The following is a 13,479-nucleotide window of genomic DNA, read 5'->3' on the forward strand; positions in this document are numbered from 1 at the left end:
TTTTTCCTCCCCCCCCCCCTGCTCCCCCCGCCTCTTTCTTTTTCAATTAAAGATTCTTCTACTTGCAAAGGATGCATTATATCCCAGTCTTGAAGCCAGTCTTTCTCCTTTTGGGGGAATTCTTTAAAGCTTGTCGTTTCTTAGGTTTGTCTCATTTGGTTCGTTGTTTTACCTTCGTTAACTTCTGAAACTGGCTTGCCAGTGTGATTATTCATTTTAAGACCCCTCCCCCCTTTTCTCTTAAAGAACCAAATGCTGGTTAGTGATTTTCAGGGATTGGGCGTTTTTTATTCAGTCATGGCCTTAGTCTGAGGTTTTTCTTCTTCGAATATAGTCGCTCAGAGAGATCTACGTGCAATATCTTATTACTCTTTAATTTGTGGTGATTTAACTTAATTTATGGGATAGGGTTTGATGTAACCTCAATTCTTACATTAAAAAAGGAAGAACCTTTCTTGTGTGAATATATGTGATGTGTACATATATGTGATCGATTCGGAGACATATAAAGTATACATATACTGTATTTCTTTCTACTTTAGAGCTTTGTCTGAGACCCTTACAGACATTTTGTGTATCAGGTAGGAAAGGAAAAGGAAGGGAAAATGGAAAAGTTGGGTAATTTTTTTTCTTTAAAATCTACCCCATTTTATAATTATTAGCTGTCAGATTTTCAAACCGGGTTTGCAATTATGGACAGTGCTTTATGTAATGATTTTGAATAAGTAGAGGGCCTTTGTGACTCCCAGTTTTTGTTGAGCATGAATTCGTTATGTCTTTTAGAAATGTGTTATAGTTATACCTACAGAATAATTTGTGTCATTGGGGAACCTCAATTATTATAAGCCTATGTATTTTTGGAAACGCTTGAAAGGATTTCCGACCATGCAAGTGTAATGAAGTATAACTGCCTTATAGAATGTATGCAGAAATTATTTCCAGTGTCCTTGTGAACAGTGAATTATCCTCTTTGTTTTTCCTCCCAATTAGTCACAGAGTGTTAAATTATGCTATATTAAAAATTTACTAATATTGAATCAACCTTTTTCACTCTTAACGATCGCTTGGAATTATTTCCTTTTCCCTTCAATTTGGAGCCTTCATTATTTGCTTTTATAATTGTGACTGCAATCCAGATGCAGCCTTTCAGTGTTTCATAAAGTTTGTAAGATTTGCCACCCATCTATTGTGTGTATTTCCCCCTTTGTTCCCCCCTAATGATAACGCATCATTTCTGTTAGATGCATTTGTCATTCATCTGAATGGAAATTAAGTACATCATTGGTTCCTCTCTTGTAAAAAGTAAGATTACTAATTTTAGATTTCTGTTATTATAAGAATTATATATTCAAACTGCCTTAGAATCATACTGTGTCTTGTCTTACAGACATACAAAGGGATTTTGTTGGGTGGAGAAGTGAGTGGGGAGGAGGGGAGAAAATGAAGAAGGCACTAATGTTTGAAAAATATGGGCCTAGGAGAAGAATATTGGCCAAGTTTAGTTGAGTTGTCAAAAAAATGATTTTAAGAATAGTTGGACTATTATAATTATGTAGTGATGTGGGTCTTATGGGGTTATATAGAAAATTCTGATCCAAACTTTGTGTATTCCATGGCAGTAAACTTTGTAGTTATATGCATATGTTGTTCTTTATTACTTTTTTTGTTCTGATCAAGACAAATTTCTTAATGTAGAATATTGTTAGTTATTTCTAACAGCTTTTTAAAAAGGAAGCACACTTGAATATGCTGAATTGCCTATGAAGTGAATGGTTTTTACTGGAAGTAATGTGAACATCAACCTTGTTTTGTGTAATAAATTAAATTTTGAAACGTTTAAACTAAGTAAATTATTAGTGAAGAGGTTGTAGCATGTCCTGTATCTGACTTTTTCCTAGCTCCTCACCTGGATCAAGCTCATAGTATTTCCTGCCTGGATTGGTGTGATAGTGTACTAATTGTTGTCCCCTGTTTCTATTCTGTCCAGTCCACAGTATCATTAAAGTATCATCTGATAATTTACCTTCCAATGGTAAATCTTCCAATGACTTTAAAAAGTTACCAAAGGGCTTCCTTTTGCCTACTGACTAAAGTTCCAGATTGCTTATCCTGTCATAGAAGTCCCTCTATTTTTGCTTCCAACCTAATTTTCCTGTCTATTCTCCTACTGGAGTCCATCATAAGTTCTATGGAAGCTATTTTGTATTTGCTGTTCTTGAATGTATGTTTTTTTCCCTTTTTCTGGGAATGCCTTTCATTCCCAATGGTTACTGGTTGAAATTTTATAAATGCTTGGGGCCCAGGTTAGATGCCTTCTTTACCAGGATGTATGTTCCCTGACCCCTTCTGTTAGAAGACATCACTCTCTCTTCTAGCCCTTTTCATGTCCAAAGCTTGTAGATAGTGGTCTATTAGCTAGTACTTTAGTTTTGACATTGTTACTGTTTTTATTTTGGGAAGATGTAATCAATGATTTCTTTTTTAAATTAGTGGATACAATTTTTTTTAAGGTTGTCTGTGGACCTTTTTTGTTCTGATCAAGACAAATTTCTGAAATTATCTTTAGGGAAGCAACATCTCTTCAGTAGTAATTAGAAAATTAAATGCTTTAATTGTTTGGCAAAGCATAAATATAGAAAGGGCTATAAAGTGGTTCTCAATTTTTTTGGTCTCAGTACTTAAAAAAATTTTTTTTAATTGATTTCAGAGAGGAAGGGAGAGGGAGAGAGAGAGGAACATCAATGATGAGAGAGAGCCGAAACCGGTTTGGCTCAGTGGATAGAGCGTCGGCCTGCGGACTGAAAGGTCCCAGGTTCGATTCCGGTCAAGGGCATGTACCTGGGTTGCGGGCACATCCCCAGTGGGAGATGTGCAGGAGGCAGCTGATCGATGTTTCTCTCCCATCGATGTTTCTAACTATCTATTTCTCTCCCTTCCTCTCTGTAAAAAATCAATAAAATATATTTAAAAAAAAATGATGAGAGAGAATCATTGATCGTTTGCCTCCTGCATGTCCCCTGCTGGGGATCCAGGTCCCAACCCAGGCATGTGCCCTGACCAGGAATCTAACTGTGATCTCCTGGTTCATAGGTCGATGCTTAACTCTTGAGCCACGCTGGCCAGGCAAAAACTATATTTTCGAAAAAAGTGATGAGTGGCATTGTTTTATTTTTTTTTACAAATAATTTTAATGTCTGGCATAATAGAAGACATCAAAATTTCCATGTCTGCTCCTGTATTCAGTCTGTTAAGATATCACAGTTCATAGCCTCTGGAAAGCTCCACTGTACAGTTGTGAAAGAATAAGAGTGCAAAAGACAAATCATGACTTAGTAATACTATGAAAGTATTTTTGACCTCTTGGACCCTCAGAAAGGGTTTAGAACTACTAGTCCAGAAGTTACCTGACTACTCAATTTGATGGCCAACCTAGTAAAGTGTCTTCTGACTTTTTTGAAATCAGATGAAAAGATTGTTTCAGGAAATTAACTTACTCTAGCATACTTGGTATTTTCATCCTAGTAAAATTTAGATTAACATTCTGATGGAGAAACACATTGAAGAAATAGGTCACCTGCCACCCTATGGTCCTTATTGTTAACAGGTTGGGCATTCTATTTCTGTGGTTGAATTATTCTTTATAACTCTGAACATTGGATGGGTTTCATCTTATATAAATGCTTCTCCTATGTGTGGTAAGATATTTCTTTTATAAGCTAGGTGTCAGTTTTATTTTATTTTTTTTTCTCAATCCTCACCCGAGGATATTTTTTTCTATTGATTTCTAGAGAGAGTGGAAGGGAGTAAGGAAGGGGTGAGAAAGAGAAAGATTGATTGGTTGCCTCCCTCATGCGCCCCTACGGGGTGGGGAACCTGCAACCCTTGACTGGGAATCAAACCTGATACGCTTTGGTCCGAGGGCAGACACTCTAACCACTAAGCAAACCAGCCAGGGCAGGTGTCAGGTTTTTTTTTTTTTAATATATATTTTATTGATTTTTTACAGAGAGGAAGGGAGAAGGATAGAGAGTTAGAAACATCAATGAGAGAGAAACATCAATGAGCTGCCTCCTGCACACCCCCTACTGGGGATGTGCCCACAACCAAGGTACATGCCCTCAACCGGAATCAAACCCGGGACCTTTCAGTCCGCAGGCTGACACTCTATCCACTGAGCCAAACCGGTTAGAGCAGGTGTCAGTTTTTAATGGTATTGTAGTATGGACAAATCTAGTGTCCCCTTGGGAGTTCGACCAGGAGAACAGGAGTTCGATCTCTTGCTATGACGTGCGCTGATCACCAGGAGGCGGTGTGGAACATGGCGGGTGTCCAGCGGCAGCTGCGAGGTGCTGAGGGAGTGAGGGAAGGAGGAGGCGGGGAGGCCAGGGGAACCACGTGGAGGTGGTGTGTGGGTGGCGAGGGGAAAAGGGAGTGGAGGTGGAGGGGAGGCGGAACCATGCGGTGGTGGAACCCTGTGGTGGTGGGCCGTGGGCGGTGAGGGAAGGGGGAGGTGGGGAACCTGATCAGCCCTGATCGCTGGCCAGGCCTAGGGACCCTACTCATGCACAAATTTCGTGCACCGGGCCTCTAGTGTTAATATAATCAAATGATGTAAAAGCGATGCCATTTTGAATTTTACTGAGAAAGATTAGTGCTTTTATTGAATATATTACAGTTTATAGTATAACCAACTATGTTTCATGAAGGTATGGTGATTCTCCATTGCATATTGCTTTTAAAATTTATTTTCATTATTGTTTTTATGCTGAATGCCTTTATATTTTTCTTATAATGTAGAAGAGATTGGACATGTTTATGGTCACCATATTTAATGAGGTAGGTAGAAAAATAATTACAAATATGTCTGTGATATCGTAATTTTTATTGATATTAAAGGGGGATTCAGATTGAGTGTTAATAGAAAGAACACAAGCTTTGGAAACAGGTGATATGGATTTCAAATCTGGCTTTGCTTCTTACCCTGCCCAAGGTTATATGGCTAGTACTTAGCCTCTCTGAGCATCTATTTTCTCTTTTGTAAAATTGAGCTAATACCTACCTTTCAGAATTATTCTGGGGATTAGATGTACTATATCTAGCATGGTGTTTGGTACATGGTATGTATGCAATTCATTGTAGTTTATGTTTTTTTTAAATATATTTCTTTAGAGAAAGGGAGAGGGGGAGAGAGAGAGAAACATCAATAATAAGAATCATTGATCGGCTGCCTCCAGCAGGGCCCCTACTGGGGATCGAGCCCGCAACCCAGGCATTTGCCCGTGGCTGGAATCGAACCTGGGACCCTTCTGTCCGCAGGCCAACGCTCTATCCACTGAGCCAAACCAGCTAGGGCGTAGCTTGTGTTTTAAAAGCATATTGATATCATATAATTATTCCACATCTGTCTCTTTGGATACTTTTGTAGACACATCTTTTGAGCTATCTAGTCTCATTCTTTTCTTTTTTTTTTTTTTAAATATTTCATTGATTTTTTACAGAGAGGAAGGGAGAGGGGTAGAGAGTTAGAAACAGCAATGAGAGAGAAACATGGATCAGCTGCCTCCTGCACACCTCCCACTGGGGATGTGCCCGCAACCAAGGTACATGCCCTTGACCGGAATCGAACCTGGGACCCTTCAGTCCGAGGGCCGACGCTCTATCCACTAAGCCAAACCGGTTAGGGCCTCATTCTTTTCTTTATCCCTGACATTTAAACTGCGACCATTTTGCTTTTAGAAGAGTTTTTTGGGGCCTTTTCTAGTTATAACATCTCACGAATCTATGGAAATGTCATTCCAAGTCATCCTTTCTTTTTAGTTTCTGATGCCCTTGCCCAGTTCCGCAGCACCAGATCCATAGCACCTCACATTTGAAATAATTTGTAATGATGGTAATAGCTGCTAACACTTGTTGAATATTTTTTAGACCAAGCAGTATAGTAAATGCTTTTATATGTACTATTTCTTTTAGCCACATAACAACCTTATGAAGTAGGCATTATTATTATCCTACTTTACAGACAGGAAACAGACTTAGATATGTTTAGTAACTTATTCAATGCTTCACAGCTAGCAAGTAGCAGAGCAGGTCTTTCTGACTGCTAATGCCCAGGTTCTTAACCAGTACCTCCTAACTGGTTGCTCTGTTTCTAATTTCTTTTTTTCCTCCCCCGTAAGTTTATTCTGAATTCTTTAGTCAGATTAATTATACTGAAATGTTATTTTCATTGTCTTACCACTCTACTTAGAAATAATCAGCAGCTCTCTATTTTTTATACATCTTTTAAGACATCGTATTCTTTTAAAAAAATATATATTTTATTGATTTTTTACAGAGAGGAAGGGAGAGAGATAGAGAGTTAGAAACATCAATGGGAGAGAAACATCAATCAGCTGCCTCCTGCACACCCCCTACTGGGGATGTGCCCTCAACCAAGGTACATGCCCTTGACCAGAATCGAACCTGGGACCCTTCAGTCTGCAGGCCGACGCTTTATCCACTGAGCCAAACTGGTCAGGGCAAGAGATCATATTCTTAAACTTGGCATATGTGACCTTTAGTAATATGGCACCAACTTACATTTCCAACTTAATTACTTATCCTCTCTTCTCATTTCTCTTGTAGCCCAACTCCTTGCTATCCTCTGAATATACCTTGCTTAGTCACAACTCCAACCTTTTGCTTATGCTGCTGCTTATATTTAGACCAGTGGCCCAGTGCACGAATTCGTGCACATTGAAAGGAAATTAATTAGAAGAAATATTTTAATATAGCTATTCACCCTTTCTCTATAATAGAAGTGTCAACCAAATTCACTATTGACAATGACAGATAGAAACACACACGTGCGATTGGTGCCAGTGAGAGCTTTATATGTATCGCGCATGCACGAGTCAACTTAGCCTTTTATACATATAGAATGAACTTGCTTAATTAGACCTGCTTTCTGATTTAGCTAAACTTTTTCCAGCCTAGTGAAGCATCCTAACTTCTCTTTCAGGTAATGTTAGCAACACAGCAGTAAATATCAACACGAAGCAGATTATTATTGTAGATCACACAGGGAGAACAAAGGGTAAAATATCTAACTGCAGCAATGTTTGACTATATTCTGCACAATGAGAAAACCTGAAGTCATTTTCAAGGTCCACCATTTTTCACTTCTTTTCAGTCGGGTCAAGTCTCTGAGCTTTCTAAATCTCTTATTTTCTGGCTAATGAAAAGAAAAGAGGATTCCACCAAGTCTTCTATCTACCTATTCCAGGACTTCTGTGAGGATGAAATGAGATGAGGCATGTGAAAACGCTTCACAGACATTTGGTTAAAGTGTAAAATGTTTCCGCCTGTGTTCCTGGGCTGAAGAAACTGCAGGGAGGCTAGTCACTAGGGAGAGGAAGCTGGGCGTTGCTACGTGATGTCATTACCTGGAGCCCACGGCGATCATTTCCAGGCTAGGCTGGAGGCCGCATTTTGTGTCATGGGGTCTTGGCAGCAGTGGCTGTGATTTGGTGGGATGTCGCTCAGGGGTGGTGGTGGGGCCTGTATCCCACTTGGGAGAAGCCGAGTGTTAGTTTGTCAGCGCCATGTCCACGGTGCTGGCCAGTGTGTGTCATGGCAGCTCCTGCATTGAGCGTCTGCCCCCTGGTGGTCAGTGCGCATCATAGCGACCGGTTGGATGGTAGGAGGGACACTTAGCATATTAGCCTTTATATATATAGATACTATACTGTACTATAATTTACTTTCAAAAGTAACTTTGAAAAAGAAATTATCTTAAAGTTCTTAGTTTCCATGGTGGGCTATGAAGGGGAGAAGAAATTAAAGCGAAGGAAGCCATGGGATGCATACATGTTTCATTTTACTTTATGTGTTATAGTTGTTAGTATTTTATTTTTTAATTTTTTAAATGTATAAACGTTTTTTTGTGGGTTTTTAAAAATATTTTTATTGATTTCAGAGAGGGAGAGGGAGAGGGAAAGGGAGAGGGAGATAGAGATAGAAACATCAATGATGAGAATCATTGATCCGCTGCCTCCTGCATGCCCTCTGCTGGGGATCAAGTCCGCAACCCTGGGCAAGTGCCTTTGACCAGAATCGAACCCGGGACCCTTTAGTCCACAGGCCGACACTCTTATCTACTGAGCCAAACCAGCTAGGGCAAAGTTGTTGGTATTTTAGAGTAATTAAATTATGATTATGTGTTTTTGCTTAATAGTGTAATGCTTAAGTGCTTGAGGATAGACAATACTATAAAATAGGGAAGTGTTGCTCACTGTTAGACTCAGGTTACTTGGATTTGCAATTTAGCCCTGTATACTTCTAGCTTTGACCTTGGACAGTTTCCTCATCTGTGTAGCAGGGGGAAGAATATTAATCCCATCGTAGGGTTATTGTGAAAATTATGAGTTAGTACATGTAAGATACTTAGAGCAGGTATCTTGTTACTATTATTTTCATTACTATTAAGCTAGGATGCTTTGTGACATATCTCTAGTCTTCCATTCAGAGTAAGAACCAGCCTAAAATTTAAATTAAATTGAAAAGCAATTTAAATCTTTATTCCAGCCTTCAAAAATGCTAAAGGGTATTAACATTCATCCCATATTGCAATACTACTTAAAATCTGATTTCTCCATTTTTTTGTTTTGTTAATCCTCACCTGAGGATATTTTTCCATTGATTTTTATTTTTTATTTATTTATTTTTAAAAAATATATTTTATTGATTTTTCAGAGAGGAAGGGAGAGGGACAGAGAGTTAGAAACATCGATGAGAGAGAAACATCGATCAGCCACCTCCTGCACACCCCCCACTGGAGATGTGCCCACAACCAAGGTACATGCCCCTGACCGGAATCAAACCCAGGACCCTTCAGTCCAAAGGCTGACACTCTATCCACTGAGCCAAACCGGTCAGGGCTCCATTGATTTTTAGAGAGAGTGGAAGGGTGGGGGAGAAAGACAGAGAGAGAGAAACATCAATGTGAGAGAGACATATCAATTGGTTGCCTCCCACACTAGCCCCAACCAGGGCCCGGCATCGAGCCTACAACTGAGGTATATGCCCTTGACCAGACTTGAACCCGACACCCTTCAGTCAACAGGCTGACACTCTATCCACTGAGCCAAACAGGCTAGGGCTGATTTCTCCATTTTTGATCAGTATCTTTGCATGGTTAAATCCAAAATTATATCTCTCACAAACTCTCTCACAATAACCTATACAGTTTCATTCTTTTTGTTTCTTTCCTTTCTTCTCAAACTTACTAGTTTCTCTTCCAGGAGTACCCGTTTCCCTTTCAGTGGTTCTCAACCTTCCTGATGCCGCGACCCTTTAATACAGTTCCTCATGTTGTGGTGACCCCCAACCATAAAATTATTTTCGTTGCTACTTCATAACTGTAATTTTGCTACTGTTATGAATCGTAATGTAAGTATCTGATATGCAGGATGTATTTTCAGGGGTCGAGACTCACAGGTTGAGAACCGCTGCTTCAGATGCTCTCCTTTGCTGGTTTAATTACTCTGATCTGTATGATAAGGACCAGGAAAAAAAGGGAGTAAAGAAAATAAGCTGAGAATACTCATATAGCAGCATTTTTAATTTTGTCATACTTAGCTGCCATAGAGGGTATAACATGTTTTGACTTTTAGAAATAAGTCTGCTTAGTTTTAAAAGGGCAGTCAGGTGGTTCAGACCCTGTTTGCAGGACATTTGTTCAGGACTTTGGGTTTAATCTTTCTCCTAGTAGTCATGAACTGCCGGGGTCCAGCTCCAGGGGTCCAGGGGTTCCCAAAGGTGTGGACAGAGTCTGCGAAGAATGTTTTACACTGAGACAGCGTTCAGAACTCTCTAGCTCTCTTTAGTCTCCGTGGATCTTCCTGTGCCTGGCTGAGGCCACAGAGAAAGATCCCAAGGCAAGCTGAGCCTTTATTTTATAGTGAGAGGTAAACAAGGTAGTGGTTTCCATAGTTACACAGTTCTTGTGAGTTTCACTTGTTTACACTGTTCTTGTGAGTTTCACTTGTTTTTGTTCTTGTGAGTTTCACTTGTTTTTGTTCTTGTGAGTTTCACTTGTTTTTGTTCTTGTGAGTTTCACTTGTTTTTGTTCTTGTTGCACTTCCCTCAGCCCATTTGCTTCCCGAGTAAGGTCTAGGGAGCGTCACAAGGTCAAGCCTAATTATGCTAAGAGGACTGTGCCCTCTAAGCTGGGAATTGTTTATGACTTTGCCCACAGGTCAGTCTGAGGCTTAACCCTATATCAGCTCCCCACAATGAACTATAAGAGCAGCTATCATGTCTATGTGACTGAGACTGACCTGGGCCTCTCCTTTGATTCCTAGGGATCAACTATGAGCATTTAGAGTAGAGTTGCTAGATAGAATACATGTAATATGTCGCATACAACATTTGGGAACATATTTATACTAAAAAATTATTTGTTTATCTGATATTCAAATTTAACTGAATATGCCAACCCTAATTTAGAGAGATGCTAGTCAGTTGACTAAACAGTATTTTTTAGTATTCCCTATGGTAACAGCCTGGGTAAATGCAGAATTGTTGAAGTACCTTGGTATATTTTGGGAACTGTAAGTAACTCAGTTTTGTTGAAACATAATGTGTGTGATAGGAAGTGGTGGTACATGAGTCTGGAGAGAGAGGTGAGGGCCAAATCATGAAAGGCCCTGAATGCTACACCTAAAGGCTGGATTTTATCCTGTGGATAGTTGGGAAGCCACTGACTGATTGGTTTCAAGTAGGGTAAAGATTTGTTGGTTCCAAAGTGAAAAATAGATTGGAGGAGAATAAGATTAAAGAAGGGAAACTGCTGGTTAGGAGACTATTTCAGTAGAGATGAAAAATGTTATAAAAGCCTAAGGTTAAAAAAAAATATGGGTGGGCGGACCCCATGCACAAAATTCAGGTGGACTCATGGAGATTTCCACTGTAATTTTAATTTTGTTTTAGCAACAGAGACAATATATTAGCCAATCTTAACTACTGATCCATAGTTCGGCATTCATATGTACTTAATATTTATAACCAGAGGTTTTATTTTTGCTTAATCTTCTAATCATTTTTTAAAATGTAAATGGAAATATAAAACCTCTCCCCCTCCCTAAAAAAGCCCAAATTAAGGTAGTAGCAGTGAGAATGAATAGGAGCGTTGTTTAAAAAGTAGAATTGATGGAACTTAGAGACGATCCTGAAAAAAATGAAGGAGAAAGAATCTAGAATGAGTTTTAGTTCTGGCTTGGGAGATGGTGGTATTATAAGCCAAGAGATGAAATTTAAGGAGGAAGGACAGATTTGGATCATATAGTCTGTAAAATCAAAATGAGGCAGAGGTGAAATGGCTCAGACTTTCTCCTTTTGGAGGGGTTCTTTTTCTCTTAGGCTTTACTAGGCGAGGAAAAGTGACTGGCTTTTACTGCTTCCAGTTTTGAAATCTACAGCAGATGGTAGTAAATCAGGTACTGAGTTCCTCAAGGTGTGGGAGAGATTGCTTGGGACCCTGACTGTTCCCAGGGTATTAGTTACTAAGGTCATATTAAGTTTCTAGATGTGTAAGCTGCCTCATCCCTTTTGCAAGCCAGTGGACATAAATTATAAAAAAATTAACTCTTAAGATTCATGAGTTATGCCCGGCTGGTGTGGCTCAGTTGTTGAGTGTCGACCCAGGAACAAAGAGGTCTCTGGTTCTATTCCAGGTCAGGGCTGATTGATGATGTTCCTCTCTCATCGATGTTTCTATCTCTCTATTCCTCTCCCTTGCTCGCTCGCTCTCTTAAAAAAAAAATCAATAAAAACATAAAAAAAAGGACTCATCAGTTAGGTTTTGAATAGTGGAAATGTGAATTGCTACAGCCATTTCGGAAAGTTTTGCAATACTATATAGTAAAGGTCCTCTTCTGGAAATCTCTTCTGTAGAAATAAAAGTATCAACATGTAAAAGCATATATATGCAATATTGTTTTGTTTATTTTTTTAATCCTCACAGGAGGATATGTTCTTACTGATGTGAGAGAGAAAAAGATAAACATCGATGTGAGAGAGAAACATCAATCGGTTGCCTCCCATGTGCACCCTGACCCGGTATGTGCTCTGAACGGGATCAAATGTGCAACCTTTCAGTACAGAATGATGCTCCAACCAACTGGCCAGGGCTACCTTGTTTTTCTTTAGAGTTGTATTCCTAAATGATATATTTTAGTTTTGTCTGGTTTTGGATTTCATATATATGGAATTATAACATATATATTCTTTTATTATGGTTTTATTCAGCATTATGTTGAGTCATCTATACTGTTTTCACATAGTTGTAGGTTCTTTTTTTTGTTAGTATATGGTATTTCATTGTATATCATAGTTAATTTCTACTATTTTTTAAATTTAAATTCTTTATTGTTGAAAAATTGCACGTGTCTCCCTTTTCCCCTGTTGATCTCTCTCCACCCGCTCCCACCCCCCAGCATAATTTCTACTATTGATAGATATTTGAGTAGTTTCTGTTTTGGCTATTACGGACAGTGCTGCTATGAACATTTATCACATGTCCCCTGTTTTCACATCAATGCATTTCTGTAGGGTATATTTAGGATTCAGAATTCCGTGTATTTAGATTCTAGAATATGTGTATCTCAGCCTTTCTAGAGAATGCCAAACTACTTGCCACCATAATAGTATACTAGTATGAATTATTCTACATCTGCAATAACCCTAGGTATTATCAGACATTTACATTTTTTTCAAATCTCATAAGTGTGTAATGATCTCATTGTAGTTTAAGTTCATTTGCATTTCCTTATTCCTAATAATATTTGATCATCTTTCCTTTTTGAAAAAAATATTTTTATTGATTTTAGAGAAGAAGGGGAAGGGAGAGAGAGATGGAAATATCAATGATGAAAGAGAATAATTGACCAGCTGTCTCATTTTTTCATGTGTTGGCCATTTGGTTATCTTCTTTTATGAAATGCCTTTTCATGTCTTTTGTCCATTTTCAGCTGGATTGTCTGTTGTTTTTTCTTACGGTTTTTTAGGAGCTACGGGTTCTGGATATCAGTCCTTGTCTGTAACATATATTGCAAATATCTTCTCTTAAGGTGACATTTTGAGTAGAAATGTAGTGAAGGGTGTGGGGATAGTTGAATGAAGGGTATTACAGATAGAGTGAACAGCAATTACAAAGACCTCAGGGTAAGAGGGCTTTTGAAATGTTGCAGGAGCAGCAAAGGATGCTTACCTGAAGTTGGGAAGGAGAGGGGTGAGAAGATCTCAGAAAAAAATGAAGCAAAATGAAAAAAAGACTCATGGAATGTAACTAGTAAAAATCTACACTAATAAAAGAGAAACATGGTAATTAGCGTACGACTGCTATCCTTCCCATTGGCTAATCAGCATATCCTTATGCAAATTAACTGTCAGCCAAGATGGCGGCCGGCAGCCATGCACTGAAGCGAACAGGGGAGGCTT

At 38.9% G+C, this 13,479-nt stretch overlaps 1 protein-coding gene and 1 long non-coding RNA gene across 4 annotated transcripts in view; both read left to right on the top strand.

Moving 5' to 3' along the window:
- PIK3R3 (phosphoinositide-3-kinase, regulatory subunit 3 (gamma)) overlaps nt 1-13,479 on the top strand; it is an 89,761-nt gene that overhangs the window by 3,524 nt on the left and 72,758 nt on the right. The gene's annotated exons all lie outside the window — the stretch shown is intronic.
- Nucleotides 3,547-13,479, top strand: part of LOC106726503 — a 17,535-nt gene continuing 7,602 nt past the window's right edge. Inside the window, exons 1-2 of the long non-coding RNA XR_001362581.1 lie at nt 3,547-3,604; nt 4,798-4,836. This is a non-coding gene — a long non-coding RNA (uncharacterized LOC106726503). The remainder of the gene's footprint in view (nt 3,605-4,797; nt 4,837-13,479) is intronic.

The sequence above is a fragment of the Myotis brandtii genome, unplaced genomic scaffold (assembly GCF_000412655.1).
Source record: "Myotis brandtii unplaced genomic scaffold, ASM41265v1 scaffold274, whole genome shotgun sequence".
NCBI lineage: Eukaryota > Metazoa > Chordata > Mammalia > Chiroptera > Vespertilionidae > Myotis > Myotis brandtii.